At 39.3% G+C, this 19,846-nt stretch overlaps 1 protein-coding gene across 2 annotated transcripts in view; it reads right to left on the bottom strand.

Annotated features, from left to right (window-relative positions):
* Positions 1 to 19,846, bottom strand: part of LOC131047666 (probable CoA ligase CCL6) — a 162,599-nt gene that overhangs the window by 128,686 nt on the left and 14,067 nt on the right. The gene's annotated exons all lie outside the window — the stretch shown is intronic.

Raw genomic sequence — 19,846 nt, 5'->3', positions numbered from 1 at the left:
ACTTGGTATTATCCCAGGATGAAATGTTAAAAGGACTATAAGAAAGCTACAGAATCAGAGCTGATGTGTCCATAAACAAGAAATAGCTCTTGATTATTGGATGCAAGAATCATTCAATAGGAGATATAAACTGAAGAAGAAGAAATTGGGGGTTACTCAGAATACCTCAACATAATTAAACATGATCTTGAATAGGTTATAGACCAATCAACACAAATAGCATTCAATTATAAGCAATGTTAACGAGATTAGATACACATAATGACTAGAAAAAATTGTCATGAACAAAGAAATTTACTATAATTTTAATTCTATAGGTTCATGTAAAATAATCAAAAAAGGAGAAGTGGTCCATGCCAATCAGTCATAAGAATGCTTTGTAGCTCAACATGATAGAAAATCCCTTTTCCTGTAAACATTTGGAGTTTCACTTGTGAGTCACCACAACTCATGTCACACTAGCCCATGGTATGTAGCTCTAACAGCACTTGGGACAATTTTCATGAAGTTTAAACTATCACATTATTATGCAAGTAAAGCATCCAATCAAGTTCATGTTGGTTGGTACCACTAACAATAATGCAACTATGGCTTCTATTGGGATAAGGATCTGAATGTTTATGCTTTCTGTCAAGATTCTCAGTGAACACACTTTCTATTCTCCATGGTTACAATGATGTTCGTGTATAGATAAATTAAAAACCAAATACAGAAGAAGAAAAATGCAGGAAAAGAGAATAATAATAAACCGTTCAGCCAACTAGATCCAATACTTGTGATTTTCTTATAACTTATAAGCAAACACCAACGGAATAATTCCCCACTTTGCTCATCAATAAATAAACACAACATATCATCTTTGGATCCCTCAAAATTTAATATTTTGTCATCTCTATTGAATCATCTTCTGCAATCAGTACTCCTTGGATATCCTTCCTCTTCTTCTTTCCCTAGAGGAGGCCATCAACAGAACTGTTAGAAAGGGTAGATGCTAACAATACATCTTCTTTGGTTCCCACTAACCTTAGACAAAGCTGATATTCTAAGATAATTTTGCTCCATTCAAATATTCCTTGGATGTGACTCTTCTTCTTCTTCTCTAGAGAAGGCCATCAATAGAGCTGTTCAAGAGGCTAAACATTGACAATTCATTAAATCACATGAACTTCTCCTCCAAAGCCTTTCAACCCCAAGCTCGCTTTCTATAAAATGCATCTTAAAAATTGTGGATAGCACCATCATTCAAGCAATGCATCTCTAGCATCATTGATCACATTGTTTGAGCCTATAAGGCATAGAAGCATTAAATGGAAATAAAACACAATTAACTGCATTTAATCAAATGAAACATGTACCTTTTTTCGCTAGATCATACAATATTGGTTCTCCCAATCCTATCTCTATAAAGGCTAGAGGTAGGACCCTTCACCAACAAGATGTTTCAAGGCAAGGGTTGCAGTCAATGATGATTTATCCACGTTAAAAAAAGTATCTCTCTTTTTACTTCTTCAACCTATAGCCAACACCATATTAATTTAATTCAGAGATTGCGATTCCTCCTTCCTCCTTCCTTCTTTAGCCTATCTATAATGGTTTACCTAGAGACCCATGGATGCTAATAAAGAGCTAGAACCAAAAATTATAGGTAACAATAATTGCAAGACAATCCTTGGTTTATTCAAAGACACATAGATGATAACTTATCTCAATGAAGCACATAAGTAGACAATAGAATTCATTTAGTTGAAAAATCGAGCCTTAAAAGCGAAGCTTGAAGCTAAATTGTAAAACATCTACCAAAGTTAACCGCCCAACACTTGGGCTATGCCAAGTCAAACCAGCACACATCTAACTTGGTCAAGCTCGGGTTTTTAAAGAAAATTAAAAGTTATCTAGTGAACTGAATTCAAAATGGGGGTTACTAAATAATCCATTTTTTCATGTTTTTTATGGTTTAGGGTTCTATTTGGCACTTTTTCCCATGTTAAACTCATGTAATCGAATTCCATTTACACATCTCATTTGCAGTGTCAATGGGATAGATGTAATGCTACCATGGTTTGAGGTCCCCCCTTGACCAGCTAACTATAAGTCCTACTAGCCAAGGATTGAGATTGAACTCCATATTGTTAATAGAGAGAAGATCTACAATTTTTGTTTCTTCCAAGAAGTAGAAACTAATGAACACTTTAGTTTCAAGTGTTTGTATAAGATTTAGGGGAGATATCATTTTATTTAGAATGACTTGATTAATTCCCTATTGCTAATCAAATAGATATCCCTTTGCCTTTGAGAATATGTCATTTATAGGGATACAACCTTGAAGAGCACCCCTAGAGCTACCAACATGGTCACATCCTTTTACCTCATCATAGATGTTCAAAACATGAAACACCTTTTGAATAATTGCAATTGACACCCAATTTAGGATAGGTGAATTAGTTTTTGTTATACAAGTACAACTCCTAAAGCTTGCCAACGCTCTCACTCTCATTTTAGGAGTCATGGGTTTACTTCACTTCAATATAGAGGACCCTACCAATCCCCTTGGTCCACAATCTCAACCATATGAGCAAGCACACATTGATAACTTACTCACCCAAGGACGTATCAAACTTAAATCCTTTATTAGCCCTTCATTGTAGTGTATAAGGACATCTTTGGTTCTTCTATTCCAAACCTTGATTTATATGTGTAACAACATCAATTTACATTCTTGGTCTTCCATTTTGTTGTTTACTTCCTTATTGCCTTCATTGAAGGTCCTTCCCTTGCATGAATAATTATTTGTAATTGTAATTATATCCAAAATAGTTTGGGGTTTTAACCAATTGGTTTTAAAAAGTGTTTAGTTTCTTTTCCACCTACTATTTTCCTTAGTAACAAAGTGTAGGCTCAATTATTATTCTAACCTTACCAAAGCACAAGCTAGAAACTAAGAGAAAACAACTCAATACTGAAAAATAATTGAATCAATAATCGAATGATATTAAATGAATTAATAACGAATATACAACCGTATATAAAGGAATTACAAGACGATGTTATAAAAAGAATGAACCGTTAATCTAAAGCTTCAACATGAAGCTAAAAAGCATAAAACGCTAAATAAAGATAAAAAGCTAAAAAGTAAAAAACAAACTATGTGTTCTTACAAAAGAACGAACTAAAAAGCTAAAAAGCTAAATGACCATTGATAAAAGACCTAAATATAAGTGACTAAAATATAATTAAATATTCCAATACCCTCCATTAATGGTCATTCTATCTACTCACTACCCTACAGAAGACACTGCAGGTTTTTTGATCACAAACGGAAAGAACACTCTACTACGGCAGAGACCCTCCCTAGATCTGCAAAGTGTTAACGACCAAGATTACCAAAATCCATCCAACCTGATGTTGGGTAACCAACTCCAAAATTGAAGTTACAAATCATCATTTTTTGTGGAAAAAATGGTAAAAACCCTAAACAGGAACTAAAACCCTGAAAAGATTTTTGAGGAGAAAAATGAACAAAACCCTGAAACGTTGCGCGTCAAAACACTAGACATCACGCGGTAAAACATCAAACATCACGTGGAAAAACACCAGACATCACGTGGTAAAACATCAGACATCACTCAACAAAACACCAAATAGCACGTGGTGAAACATCACTCCTTGATTTTTGAGGAAAAAATCATGAAAACCCTAAAATGTCAAGCGGAAAAACCCTGATTTTTGAGGAAAAAATCAAGCAAAACCCTCCCATGAATTTTTGTGGCAAAAAATCAAAAAACCCATAATAATTTTTTAAGGGAAAAAATTATAAACCCCAAAATAATTTTTTTTAATGGAAAAATCATAAAAAAACCGCCAAAATAATTTTTGAGGAAAAATTATTAAAACCTTACAAATAATATTTTTAAGGCAAAAGAAACTATAAAAAACCCGCAAAAATTGGGAGCAGCAATCTAGGCAAAAACCCGCCACGAAAACACAAGAAGCGCTCACAATCCGCCGACAATCCCAAGAAAATGCCACCCTTGAAAAACGCCCAAAAAAATCTTAGCTACCGACGGAATCTAGAAACACAGACATCGCACAACAGGAAGAAGAGGCATCGTGCGGGAGAAAATCAAGGTTGTTGTCGCTGGCATAGAAAAATCGACGTCAAAAAAACATTGCCACCAAGTTGAAACAAATCACGATTTTTGCCAGAAAAAAAAAAAATCAGGTGCCAAAAATACCCAAAACGCACAGGAAAAGACATGAAACTTTTGGTGCCGAAAAACCCTTCCAGTCATAGGGAAAAAAACACGATGAAAAATAAACACGAAAAAACGCGCATGGATGTAAGAAAAAAATTGTGCACGAAAATCTTCAGACTAAATGCCGCCGCCAAATCCGTTGCTCCATAGAAGAAACATCAAAAAATCTTCCACAAAAAAAAAAAAAAAAATTCAAAAAACCCTAATCCGTGAAACAACCTTCACGAACACGGGCTCAAAAACAAACGCGTAGAAAGCACTAAAATACTGAGAAACTGTTGACCCTGATAGAAAATTTTCAAATGATAAAAAACCTATGATTCAGATTTTTTTCATAAAAAAAACCTTAAACAAAAAATTTCTGGAAATGCGCCTCTAGGAATTTTTATTAAAAAATTCGCCAAATCTTAAAAAATCCCATCAACCCGCTCTAATACCATGAAAAATAATTGAATCAATAATCAAATGATATTGAATAAATTTATAACGAATATACAACCATATATAAAGGAATTAGAAGACACTGTTCTAAAAAGAACGAACCGTTAATCTAAAGCTTCAACATGGAGCTAAAAAGCATAAAACACTAAATAAAGCTAAAAAGCTAAAAAGTAAAAAAGTAAAAAACAAACTATGGGTTCTTATAAAAGAACGAACTAAAAAGCTAAAAAGCTAAATGACCATTAATAAAAGACCTAAATATAAGTGACTAAAATATAATTAAATATTATAATAAATACACCATTACTTCCAACATGAGCCAGAGATCTTTACTCCTTTGGAGATGCTATTTCCAATTATAGAGCTTGATCGCAAACAAAATTTCCAATATCAATAATCCATGGGTCACTATATTTAAGAAACTTCATCACAAGGTTATCAAATATGTATGTCTTGTACATGGTTCTTTTATGAACTAGACTTGTGACCCTCTACCTAAGATGACTTGAACATGGTTGTCAAGCCACGAGATGACATCTACATCCCCTCTTTCATGAAATTCAAATAAACTTCCTTCACTTGCTCAACCAACAGCAAGATTTTAGCCACCTTCATTGCATAATTGTGTCAATCATAAATGGTTTCAAGTGTAATGTGCCCAATCAAGCAACCTTAGGAAGTAGATGAAATCTCACACACTGTACAAACTTAAACAATAAACAAATACCGATGCTCAATTGTAGATGCTAAAATATGACTAAAATTAATGCTGATCAGAAAAACATGCTTGTTGCAAACCCTTGTCAACCAAATATGCAATTCCCAAACAGTGAAAGCAACATCCCACAATACTGTTTTATATTTTTTGAGACCCTCAAGTGCATAGCAGATCTAAGCTATTATTAGGTGATACAAATATGTAACCCTTATCTGCCACCTCACAGTTAATTATAAATGATATTGCATCAGCAGAATCCTTCAATGATTGACAAGGTACAGAAGAAATAAAAGGGTGTAATAGCAGCAAGAGCTGTTTACAGCCAAGCACAATGTCCAAGTACTATAACAATTTATGATCAGCTCAAATACCAACACAAAACACTGTAATTCCAATTTCAAATGAGGAGATCCAACTCCACTGACTGTATGATGACCCAGTCAATGAATTTCAGCAAGGGTTCTGTGTATGGCAGCCTAAATAAAGTGAAATCAGACTGTAATAAATGCAGATATGAGCAAATAATTGTTGTATGGCTGGTAATAGGACTGAACAGTGGCTCCCAAATGGTGGGGCTGCTGTTGGAACAATGTTAGATAATTGGAAACTCCTCCCCCAATGCTGAAAACTTTGAAACACACCCAAATGCAGCAAAGCTAGGACTGATTTGACTTACAACAGGAGAAATCTACTCCAAAGCCTAGGTGCAACATCAAGGGTGGAGAAAAACCATTCAAATTATTCTGGCACAACAATCTACCACACAACATAAAGCACGCACACAAGTTAACTTGCCCACAAAGCATATCATACCATCAGTATATATTTTTGGTTTGATGCAAGGGTGCCTCAACCCAATGATGCTCCCGAATTAGATGCTACCTCCAATTCCTCCACTTAAAACTATACACATCTTCCAATTTTTCCCCTACATAGTTATCCCAAAAAAAGCCATTAGCACCACCTCCATAATCAAGGAAGACAAATTTTGTGAATGTAATGTCCCCTTCTCCTTAGTTCGCAGACATTCACGAGGTTGGCCTATCATTTGACCCTCGTAGGCCAAGGGAATTGATAAGGGGATCGTTTTGGCAGCAGCTATGGCTTCACATTTTACGTCTACATAATTCCATATTGAGATAAGGAGATTACACGTATGATGTCACGTGTGCACTTTAATTATAATGAAATAATATTTAAAAGTGCAATTAATTAATAATAATAATAAAGTGCAATTAAATATTATGAGAGGAGAATCTTCTAGGAGACAAAACGGTTGGAGAAAAAAGAATAAATAAAGAGGATTGGTGCATTGTTGATCATCGGTTATTTGACATCTTCTCTTGTGTAGATTTGTGGAGCCAAGGGTTTCTGCAGACTTGATTAGTGGGAACAATACCTCCCTATGATTTGCTTAACTGAGGTGGTGAGAGATCCTCCGAGGGGTTGCAGCTGAGAGTGGAGGATAAATTCAGTCCTTCACATTGTGCTTATTGAGTTTTGATTGCATCTTCATGGTAGGCGATTTGTGGTGTTTTCAGCTTATCCATATTTGACATATATTGCATCGATTGTATTGAGGACATAAGGCAATTCATTTTAGAATGCATTTGAAGGTGAATAAGTGAAGTTGCAGGGGTAAAATCAGATCTGAAGCAATTCAAACCACATCACCATTACCACGATTTTGCTAAGATCTTCTTGTTTGAGCATCAAACTTGGCATTTGGTGACAACACTGTGATTGGAGGAGGACAGCGATCATGTTAAGGGTTTAAGAGGAGACTTTAGAGCTGGATTTTAATTATTATCAGACCTTTACACTTGCAGCAGGGGCGATTTGAAGATCCAATTGTTTTGGCATAGTGGATGCTCCAATCAACACAATATTGCTTGCTTCTTCAATCACAAGCTTAGGCGACTTTAATCAGGTTCATTTGGCATCAATACTTCCTTGTAATTTTTAGTTGTATGCATACTTCAATAGCCGCCATGTATCTTCAGACATTCTGAAAATTCATTGCTAAAGTGTTAGGTGTTTTGGCACTTGTTTGGTCATTGTAATGAACCTCTTGTCTCATAAATAAAAGAGTGATAAGGTTGCATCTCTTTTGCACATTGTCTTATGGTTTTATGCCAACTATTTGCTAAAATTCCAGTCAGTTGTAGATGTGTGTTTCTTGCATTCAAATTCATGTAATTGCATTGGAAAACTCAAAAACAGGTTGCACAATTATCCTAGGGGTTTATATTGTTGTTTAATAGTTGTTTGCAAGTCACACTTTGATTATACCTTGTGGTTAATGCTTCCAAAACAAGTCTGAAGTACTGTAACAGTCTAAACAGCATAACATGCAAGTTATTCAGCTGTCTAGCAAACCGCATAACATGCAGGTTATACAGTCTGTGACTTAGAATAGTAGGTTGTCAGCTAATTGTTTGACAATATTCCTTGCATTCTTAGTCCTATATAAGCAGGGGATATTTCAATGGTATCAGAGCCAAGATCCTACCATCCTGTGATTAGTTTGGATGAAGTTGTCAGATGAGTGAAAGAGATATCAGATATTATAAGAGGGAACAAAGAAGACAGCAGTATCAAAACCCACAGGTACTTGAAGTTGAGACATTTTCAGAGGCTTTGAGAGAAAGAAGCAACAGTAAAGCAGTCCCAAACATGGCAGAAGATGACAAGGATGCAAGAATTGAAAGGAAGTTTGACACAATGATTGATATGTTGTCATGCTTACTAGGGAAAATGGAACAGCAAACAAACAATAATCAGCAACCTGATCAGAATCAAAATCATCAGAAAAATTCTGGAGAAAATAGTGGTGCTCATGGGAGTAGTAGCAACAATGATGTGGAGGGTATTGGAAGGGATAGGACAGTCGATCAAAGAGAAGAACAACCACATGTTGCTGCCCCTGTACCTTATGCAAATGAAGCACGACAAGCATATTTAGAATATACCACCCTACCTCCTAATTTGAGAGATCAATGGACCTTTGATTAGTTCATGAATCAAAGGAGTAGGAGAAATGGCGGAAGAAATGAATATCACACTCTAGCACAAACTGATTATGAGCATACTCTTGGTAAGATTACCATGCCATATTTTGATGGGAGTGACAGGTTTACAGCTAGAGCGTGCGTACAAAAGTTAGATAACTATCTATCATTGAGCCCAATGCTTGAAGAGGATGCCATTAGATTTGCTACACTGCATTTAGAGGGTGTTTTTCATGAGTGGTGGTACCAGGGTTTGATCACTCTTGGGCATAATCACATTACCACTTATGCAGAATTCACTGACAAGTTGATAGAGTGATTTGATCGCAAAGATCCTGAGATGTATTTCAGAGAGTTGGCGCAGCTGAAACAGGTGGGTAATTTGGAAACTTATATCGGTGAATTCCAGAGACTTGCCGAGATGGTGCCTAGCATGTCAGAGAGGAGGCTGGTCATATTATTTATGGAGGGATTGTTGGAGCCCTTGAGAGGTTGGGTTAAGGCATTTGACCCACCCACTTTGTTGGAGGCCGCGAAAAAGGCATGCAACATGGAGCTTACAGCACCTAGAAGCAAGTTCCCATCTAAGTTCTCTTCTTCCAACAAAGATAACAAATTTTCTCATAAGAAATAAGAAAAATCAGATTTCAAGAATAAATTTCGTATGGGCAAGAATCAAGAGAGTTTGAATGATTTGAGGAGGAAAAAGTTATGTTTTTGGTGTAAAGCACCCTACACACCTGAGCATGAGTGTCCCTTGAGGCCTAAAGCCAAGGTGTAATGTCCCCTTCTCCGCAGTGATTAGTTACGTTGACCGTTAGCCTAGTTCGGAGGCTTGTAGACTAGTCGGGGGAAGAAATTAGGGTTTCCTATTATCCAGGAGGATTCTTTGGTGTTTTCAGAAGGTATATGTGGGAGTTTGACATATTGGATTCTGGATTCCTTCTGGGTTTTCAAAGAGCTTCAAGATGGTTCGACATGCATCTACATCGGGTGACTTTTTCCTGACTTACTATTTTTAGTAAGTGCTACATCGGGTGACTTTTTCCTGACTTACTATTTTTAGTAAGTGCTACATCGGGTGACTTTTTCCTAACTTACTATTTTTAGTAAGTGCGATGGCTGTTCAAAATGTGCTTAAAATCACTTTGGAAAAACTTACTATTTTTAGCAATTCTATTTTTAGCAGGATGTCAATAGACCTATTCATATGGCTATTTCCGAAAGGTCGGTTTGAGCAGTTGGTCTTCTAGCATTTTAATTGGTGCTCTATTCTTGGCAAGGATTCCGCAACACAACTCAGTGGCTATTTCTGGCAGTATTATTTTGGCAGGATCCTGTATTCACTCAGATGACTATTTTTAGCAGTTCAGTTCAAAGCCCCAGCTCAGTTCAATTTTGGTGATTTCCAGCACTTCAGTCTCAAGCTCAATTTGGCAATAATCAATATTTGATAAGGTATTTTTAATATATTAATAACTTAGGCATGAGGTATTGATATTTGATTATTTTATGGATGGACGACTTAGGAAGGGAGAAAATATTAATTTTATCCAAAGTCTATTACTCTTAATGGAATCAGCTCCTTAACAATGAGATCCTATGACCTCCCATGGTCTTCAAACTCTTCCTCAAGTCCGAACCTATCAAATTGGCCTTTGGCCACCAATGAAGCACAATCGAGATGACTGAAATATTGTTTGCCCTCTCGGGTAAATAACTTAAAGCACACAGATAAAACACGTAATGCAAAATAATAATGCCATAGATATCAGATGTTATTCCATTCATAATTGTTGTTGTCCACAAGTTACATTTTGGAAGTATATAAAGATGCCGAGGGGGTGCGAGCACCAACCGTCGCACCGCAACTGCCACCCCTCGGTTGCCAACTAACGAACACAATTACAACTTAATTAACTAGTTTTATTTCCGTGTACAATATTGCCGCCAACATCATCCCCCCCAAAAGAAAAGAAGTCTCCGGACGACTTAACACAAAATAGAGATGACATTAAACAAAACGGCTGACGCCAGTCGAGCCCGGAACTTATACACCTACTGCGTCCTCGCCTGAAAACCCTTGGCTGCTACCATCTGATGCTCAAGTGCAGATTTCACCATTATTGCTTCCTTCGACATCACCATCCTCCTATGCCTAAACCAATCTTGTCTGCAAAACACGCTTTTCAGTCTCAGCCTCCACCAACTGCTACTCAAATGATATTGTCTCCCTAGCCAATTTGTCCTCGATAGCCGTCGACGTTGCCCTCTCGGCATCCAACTCCTGGGTACGCTGAGCTACGTCTCACGCTAGTACTGCCTCCAACCTGGTGGTCAGCTCCTCCCAAGCCCTCTCTGCATCCACCAAGGCAACCTCATGTCTAGCTGAGACCTACTCCAAGTTCCTCAAAGCATACCATTCCTGCCTGGAGGTGGCCACAACCCACCGGCACAAAGGCTAGGAGACCCCTCAAATCCTCCATCACACTCCCCAAAGGCTAAAAACTGAACTGAATAACTCCCTGGTGTCATACAACTGCGCAGACCTGCAATGCCTTCCCTCAAACTCTGTTTGTTCCCAACCTCCAAATCCGTCTCCCTCTACGGCTTATGGCTTCCTCGCCAATGCTTAGCTGCAGGCTTCTTTCTCACAGTACGAACAACCACAACACTTCCTGTGGTATTCTGTAGCTCAAAAATAAACTGGGGGTCTGGGGGCAACGCCCCCAGCGGGGTCGAGGGGTAGCGCATCATTTCTATGATGTTTTATGATGTCAAAACCCTTCTTCTACACTCCAATATTTTCAGTGTCCAAGCTCCAGATGTCATCGAATCATTTTTCAATCTGGTCATCGTCGTTTTTTTTTTTCCTCTGTAATGTCACCCCAGCCATGCAACCTCCCCGTACGGTCAACAACAGCATTGACACCTCCACGGGGTTTCCTTCTCCTTCTTTTTCCTTGCGAGGGCTGCATGGTGCAGGGGGTTGTTTTAAGTGCGGCGTGCGGGTGTCCACCGCACGGTGGCATCCACCGTCGATGTGGTCACCGTACGGTGGCCCCACGATTTTTTATTTATTTATTTTTATTTTATTTTTTGGCAATCATACGAACCCGTACGGTGGATTTTTTTTTTTTTTAATAATCTAATTGTCGAGAGTCTTCGGCTCGAGTCCCATGCCGCTGGGATCGCCCTTCATCCTTCTCGGTTTTCCTCGCCCAAGAGTCTCCCGCGTTGGTCTCGTGCCTCTCAAGTCACCTGCCCAGCCTCTCAAGTCCCCCTCCATCCTCTCGAGTCCCCCTCCGAACTCTCGGGTGTCCGTCCGGCCTCTCAGGTCCCCTGCGCACTTCGCGTGGTAGGGTTTCAATTTGTGCCCGTTGGTGGCCAATCTATTTTCAATGGCCATTTGAAGACCTGGAACCACAAATTCTACAAGGACCACAGCCCCCTTCCTGTACATAAGAAGAAGAAGAATAATAAAGATTTTGAAAGCTGCGGCCTTCCACACAAGGTTCCAATCGTTGCTGACACAATTGATCTTCGGATTATCTACGTCATCGAGGTTTGGGGCATCTCCCTTCCCATATTCTATGTATTCTGGCAGGTGCACCTCCTCTGTTACTTGCTCTGGTTCCTCTACTTCGAGCCTGTAGCTCTGGAACATTTCATAATCCTCCATCTGCCAGTGGAAGAGCCCGTTCAATGACCCTGTCTCATCCTCGGAGCATTCTCCTAGTTTGAGAATCCCTTCGTCGTTGGGCTCCCTGTAGCCTCGTCCTTCGTCCCTCAGGTAGCCTTTTCCTTCACCCTCCAATTCCGAAGATGATGTCAGTTCCTCTTCAACAACCTGGGTCCTCAGATCAATGGTGTACTTTCGCCCCCCTTTCTCCATAGAAAGGGTGTTCTTTATCCAGTCGTGGTTCACCTTTGCTGTAACCAACCACCCTCTGCCTAAGATGGCGTCGTACAGCTTCTTCTTGAGTGGGATTACCACAAAATCTAGTATGAAAGGTTGCGTGCCGATGGTGACCCGCTGGGCCATCAGGGTGCCGAGTGGCTTGATGTCGTGTTGGTCTGCACCTACCAAGTTGAACGTGGGTGGCCATAGTTTTGGCTTCCCCAGCTTCTTCCACGTATCCTCTGGCAGTACATTCACCCCCGAACCTCCGTCCACAATGGTGTCTTTGAGGATAGCCCCGAGAATTCCCATCTCTACTACAGCAGGATGCCGACCACTATTCAAGGCCAACAACATCGGGTCAGCCAAGGGGCTGACCGAAACTTCCGCTCGTGTGGCACGCAAAGGTGCCTACGCAGTGGTTTGTATGGAATAAAAAATGGTGGTTCTTAACTGTGGCATTGTTTCTAGAAGGTCCTTTACCCTTATAGGTACTTCCATCTGCAGTACTTGCCCAATGATGTTATTTTCCGCTTTTGTACGGGATGATGTACTTGCCACCTCGTCCCGTTGTTCGGCCGCCATCTCTCGTTCAATATTGGCCTTTGCCTCCCGTAATCTTTCCTTCTCCATACGGGGGTCGAGATAAGTGGCTTTTTTCGTCTGGGCGCGGGTGATTGCCAGTACTTCTTTCTCACCAGTCTTCTCAATGTTGAGGAGATTAACCCCTGCTTGTGGGCAATTTGCGTCCTCATGGTCGCCTGGCCCACACCATCGGCAAAGGTTCTGAGGGGTGGCTTCCTTCATGCAATCATGGGCGAAGTGCCCCCACTGATTACAAGCCCTACATTGGATAATTGGCCGGCCCTTGGCATCATACTGGATACGGCTTCCGTTATTGTTATTGTTGCTATTCCTTCCGCCACCGCGTCTGTTGTCCCGGTAACCTCCAGATGATGCCATTGTGTTGGTTTGCGAAGTTCCGACGGCCGGTTGCTCTTGTGTGAAGAGAACTTGTTGGCTCCTGGTTTTCATATTGTAGGGACATTCCTTTGTCAAATGTCCTGCAATCTAACAAATGTCGCAGAAAGCCTTTTTGGGGCAGGACCCCTTGGTGTGTCCGTCACTCCTATAGTCGATACACCACGTCGTTTTCTTCAATCTTACTTGTACTCCCCTTCATGGCTTTGAATTCTTTCAACATTCGTTCCATGTCCTTTTGGAGAGCGTGCACCTTTTTACTCGATTCGCCACTGCTGCTGCTTTCCCCGTCAGTCTTCATCATCGTCAGATGAATATTTATTACTTTTCTTCTTCCTTGATGTTTTGTATTCGCTCTCTAGGTCCATCGCCCTATTATAGGCGTCGTCATATGACATCGAGGGTACAATTTTCATCTTTTTTCGTAGGGAGGATTTCAATCCTTCAACGAACCATCGTTTCTTCAATCCATCTGTTGGTTGGCTTTCCATTTTACCCAGCAATTCCTTCAGCCTCCTACTGTATGCCCGTACTGTCTCCTTGGTACCTTGTTTGGTACTGTATATCTCCATTACAATTTCATTGTCATCACGGAGCAACCGAAACTCCTCCGTGAATTCCTTCTGTAGGTTGGCCCATGTGGCCACTTTTTGCTTGTCCACATCGGAGTACCAATCTATGGCAACTCCACGTAATGTGGCTGGGAACTGCGTTACCCATTTGTTTTGATCAGTAACACCATTCGCTGACCATATGGTTTCGCACATTCGATAATGGTGGACGGGATCTTCCTTCCCCTCACCATTGAACTTCGGCAACTTCTGTTTACTGGCCATCCCACCGCTCGGTCTCGCTCCTCTGGTGCCTTGTGTGCTTGTACCTGGTGATCCTCCACTTCCACCTCCTGCACCTAACCCTCCACTCGTGGGTCCTCCGGAGAAGGTTGTTGACCCCAAACCGAACAGATTGCCTCCCATACGGTACCCTTCTGGTGCCTTGTGTGCTTGTACCTGGTGATCCTCCGCTTCCACCTCCTGCACCTGACCCTCCACTCATGGGTCCTTCGAAGAAGGTTGTTGACCCCGAACCGAATAGATTGCCTCCCGGACGGTACCCTTGTGCTCCCTGGGCACCGTCGACCGTTCCGTCACCTTCGGTCATCTCCCTCCGGTTGTCCTCCGAAATGGACAAATTCTTTAGTAGATCTCTGGTAGCGTCGATCAAGTTTAGATTTCGCCTTCTTTGTTCCACCAACTCTTCGCGACTTCTTACCCTACTGTGGTGGTATTTAGGCGAACTGTAGAGGTCGCCTTCGGCACCCTCCGTGACTCCTAGGTTCCCTTCGGGCAACCCTACGACGGTGTAGAGAGTGTACTTCTCTCCGTCTATCTCTGCCTCCACAACCTCCGTGACACCTCCTGGGTTCCCTTCGAGCAACCCCTCGGCCGGTCGTCCCTCGGCAAGCTACCTTAGCCTACGCCTTCGTTCTACTTGCTGCTCCAGAATCAAGGCCCCCTGTGCGACCTCCCACTCGTCCTCTTCTTTTTTCTTTTTTTCTATCTTTATTCAATAGATTGGGCATTTATTGTCGTACATTTCCATAATTCGCAATACATTTCCTCAGATACAACTCGTCTCAATGACACTTTTATTTGAATATAGAAGATTCAAGGTTCAATTCCTTCTTGGTCTGGCGCCATCTCGCACCTCCAATGTTGTCCACACGACACTTGGTGGGATTTCTGCCTCCGTCACCTCTCGTCGGACATAGGTTTGGATGGCTACCTGGAGCAAAATTGAAAATTCTCTCGTTGTTGTGTCTTCTCCTGTGTAAAGTTCTATTCGCGTGTCATCGGCCTCTAGGTTTATTTCACCAACGGGTAGGCCCATCGTGTCCGTGCGCCATCCGCGTTTTCCGTTCCCGAGTACGTCTAGGCAACGACGCCAAATGTTTGCCCTCTCGGGTAAATAACTTAAAGCACACAGATGAAACACGTAATGCAAAATAATAATGCCATAGATATCAGATGCAATATATCAGATGTTATTCCATTCATAATTGTTGTTGTCCACAAGTTACATTTTGAAAGTATATAAAGATGTCGAGGGGGTGCGAGCGCCAACCGTCGCACCGCAACTGCCACCCCTCGGTTGCCAACTAACCAACACAATTACAACTTAATTAACTAGTTTTATTTTCGTGTACAATATTGCCGCCAACAAATATCACCTCCTTAATGCAACCCCTCGAGAGCTCTTTCACTCCCTCAATTATGCTATCTATGGGATTTTCCGTTCCGAAAGACAATATTTTGCAAAAACTTCCTAGCTCTACAAAACCCAATCAATATCAAATCCAATCCCAAGCTGCTTTGAAGCTCAACTAGATCTCCCTTTATACTTTTTCCAGCCCATCTCTAGAAGCTTCTAGAAATAATATTATTTCACTTAAGTGACTTTATGATATAATATTTAATTAAGTCACTTAAATATAAAGTCATCTTTTAATTTTTAATTTATTTGATAACTTTATAACTAATAACTTAATATTATTAATTAAAATAATTAATTAAGCTATCCATGAAAAATAATAATAATTTGGACAACTTAACTAATTTAATAATTAATTAATTCCTCTCCAAAAATTGGGACGTCACACACCCAGGCTGAAACTCAATCTTAGAGAAATATATTACACCATAAAGTTCATCAATAAATTCATTGATCTTGGGAATTGGATACTGTTTCTTAATTGTTTTCTTATTGAGTGCCCAATACTCTATGAACATCCTCATCGTCCCATCCTTCTTGGACTAGCACCACAAAAGAAGCGAAAGGACTCGAACTAAACCTAACACACCTCATATCTAGCAACTCTCGAATGTCCTTTTTCTATCTCCTCTTTGTGCCTTTTTCGGTGACGGTAAGGAGTAGTAATCATTGGATTAACTTCCTCCTCAAGCTCAATCACATGCTCAAATCCTCTTTGTCGGTCAACAGGACGAATAATGTTGGAAGTCACACTATGCTTGTCTAGAATACACTGAATATCCACATTATGTCTTCTTTTTATCCGAAGGATCCTCAGAAGAAATGAAGCATTGGGCTGCCCAAGCCACATTACCATGGTGAAAAATGCTTTCCATCCTCTTAGCAAAATTGATCTCGGGTGAACCATTTGATATACCACAAAGGGCAAACTTTTTACCATCTACTTTGAATCTCAATTCCATGCTCTAATATTTCTATGAATATTTTCCCATAGAATGCAACCACTGAATTCCTAGAATAACATTAGTATCCCCAATATCTACAGCATAAAAATCATTTGTCATTTTGTTGGTTGAAAAATTTTGTACACTTGGGGGATGTGCAAAATTGTGGTTTCAGCCAGTGTGTGAGTATGATACTCTCCTAATTTAGGGAAGGCTCCCCCTATCTACAAACTAAACTAATCTAATATGGGTGGGACAGCAGTCTTCTTCTTTCAAGAAAAACTATACTCTTTTCTCTTCACAGAAAAGTAATAGCAATTGAAAATAAATAACAACAAATACAAAAATGAGACTTTTTTGTAGGACTTTTGGAACATAAAAGGAAGCAAAGTTTCCATGAAGGTACAAAGACCTCCGTCACTTCCCCGAGACAGGAAAACAAAAATGAAAGCACAAAGTCTTCAACACTTCTACTATCCTATCAACCTTTGTAGATGATTCTCTGGTAACTAAGCACAATATGTAGCAACTCAAAGTCTAACCACACGATGCACCTCTTATGCACAAACATAGAAAATAAAAGCAGCACAAAGTCTGCAAGTAACCCCTTTGCTTGAGCTTTCAAAACTGGCTTCAAACATGACAAACAGCTGAAAGTCTACAGTATCAAATCTTAAAACCAATCTAAAACTCCAGACGCAATAACCAGCTCAAAGTCTGCAAGATTGCATTTAAAACCCTCTTGAACAATAGAACAAAGATCACAATCAACTCCAGAAAATGTTGTCACATAACAACTTGAATTCGCACAAAGTCTCAACACAACTTGCCTCTTTATTGAAAGCAATTTGATTTACATCTAAGCTCAAAGTCGTAGAGTGCACATACAAATTGGCAGAATTTTGTTACATTGCCAAAAGAAAAAAATTACAATATCCCCTCAAGTATTTATAGTAGAGGAGCCTTGAGAAAAAGGTGGGAGGATGCTAACTAACTTGAGAAATTCTCTGAACCACCATGACTTACTCCAACTACAATCCTAATCTAACTCAACTTGTAGTTGCTTTACATGTAATTACATTTTGCAAAAATGCAAGTAAAGTGACACTTGCAATTACAAATTTGGCATTACATGTAATTTGTCAAAACAAAATTACAAATGCATAATTAATCTAAGTTTCCAAAGACACGACTCTAACTGCATCGTCCTTTGTCTGTGATGATCTTCATGCCGCTTGAAGTATTTTGGATTGGTGAAGACATCTTGAACTGGAACGGGAATTTGCATCCTTAATGATCTTTGTGTCCTTGGCCAACGAACTTCAACCTTATCTTCTCGCTTGGGGTAGTACTAGCTTTTCAGGAGGGGAGTTCTTTGCAAGGCTGAAGTAAGAAGCCTATCTCTGTCTTGAAAGCGATCTATGCTCTCAACCATGAATTGTTGTTGTATTCTTTGTATCATCCTCCAATCTTAGAATCTGCTTGCAAAATAAGGCCCATGCCTTAATTTATTGATTTGGTAGATCGTGTGTGCAAACAAGACTGACAAGGGAAGGGATAAATTGATGCAAAAATGGGGCCAAAACTCAATTTCAGGTTTTGGAAACTGCATTACATGTGTGGAAAAATAAGAGCATTAACTTGCAATTGCGGAGAACAAACATGCAACTTCATGTGTAATGGGTAAACACAAGTTTGCACTTGTAGTTGGACCTTTAACACTCATTTTCAAGTGTTTTTTGAGTGTATTTGGACCAATTTCGAGTTCTGGAAGGCTGACTGCAAGTGAAGACACAACTGCAATCGAGTTTTAAAATTCCAACTGCAAGTAGACTTTAAATGGAAAAAACGAATGAAGGTGTGAAATGAATGGATGAAATGGGGTTTTGACATGAGGGGAAAATGGAAAGAATGATTTTGACCAGTAATGGCAAACTTTATGTGACAAGGAAAGACACATTTTCAGCTTGACAACTTTGGAAGAGGGAAAAAACTGTAATTTGTAATTTGCTTTATAAAACCCGAAATCTAATGAGTCTCATGGCAATTCTTTAACATTGCAATTTTGTAAAATAATGTTAACTCTTTTTACCAAAGGGGAAGATCAACATTACCACAGTTACTTGTAATTAGGTTTTGAAAACCCGAATACAAGTAAATAGGAAAAATGAAAAAGGGGAAAATCTTGCATATTTACAACTTTCATTCAATGAACCTTGCTTGAAGAATGCCTTAGACCAAAACAAATGAGCTTGGGAAGAACCGAAATGCTCTTTAAATAGATAAGGAAGCCACCACATTATGATTGCAATCAGCAAACAAAATCGGTTTAGCCTTTAAACCCTTCCACAAAAAACGGCTATGAAAGAGAAAAAGATTTGACTTCAAACACTCATTAATGGAGGACGTGCAAGATGTGTTTGAAATGTGGCAACAAGGGCAAACTTCAAGCTCCAAAACGTAGCAAAAACAGATTCAAAAATGTCTTCATAAATGCAAGAAGTGTTTGCCAAAACCATTTTTTTTTTTCTGAAAACGTGGCAACTACCAACGATTTCCAGCAGCATAGCAAGAATGTGGGATGGATTCAAGGGAAGAATGCCACAAAAAGCGGATTTATGAGAGCAAGAGTGCAGGTTGGGTTCTTCCTCTCCAACTTCAAGAAAAATGTGTCCTCCAAAATATGCAATCAGGTTTCTAAAACCCCTTTACAAGGGGTTTAAATTGCATTACTTTTCCTTCACTTGAGCAATTTCGGGTTTGAAAGGAAGAAGAGAAAAAAGAAATATCAAAACAACTTGTAATAGGGAAATAAAATCCCCATTACAAGTTTAAAATAACACAACTTAAACAAAAGACTTGTAATAGGGAAATAAAATCCCTAATACAACTAAAAAGAATAAAAACATAACAACTTGTAATAGGGAAATAAAATTTCCATTACAAGTAAGACACAAGACATAAAAAGACTCGTAATAGGGAAATAAAATCCCTATTACAACTTAAAAACACAAAGTAGGAACTTTTATGAGAACTTACAAGTTCTTATTAAACTTATAATTTTAAATCCACTTGTAATTTGTCCAAAAAGTTCCTACAACAACTTAAAAGACAAAAAGGGAAGGGGGAAATAATAAGTAAGTTACAAGTTACAAGTTTTAAATAAAGTGTACTTGTAATTGTTTTAAAAATTCCCTAGAACACAAAAACATAAAGAAAACTCTAGACTTGCAATAGAAGGAAAATTTCCCACCTGCAGTCAGGAAGGAAAAACCCGAAATCGAAGAAAAAACATAGCAAACGAACTCAAAACGCGATGAAATTTG

This window comes from Cryptomeria japonica, chromosome 4, assembly GCF_030272615.1.
Source record: "Cryptomeria japonica chromosome 4, Sugi_1.0, whole genome shotgun sequence".
NCBI classification, from domain to species: domain Eukaryota; kingdom Viridiplantae; phylum Streptophyta; class Pinopsida; order Cupressales; family Cupressaceae; genus Cryptomeria; species Cryptomeria japonica.
The sequence above is the reverse complement of the archived record's forward strand: the minus strand, read 5'-3'. Positions and strand labels throughout refer to the sequence as shown.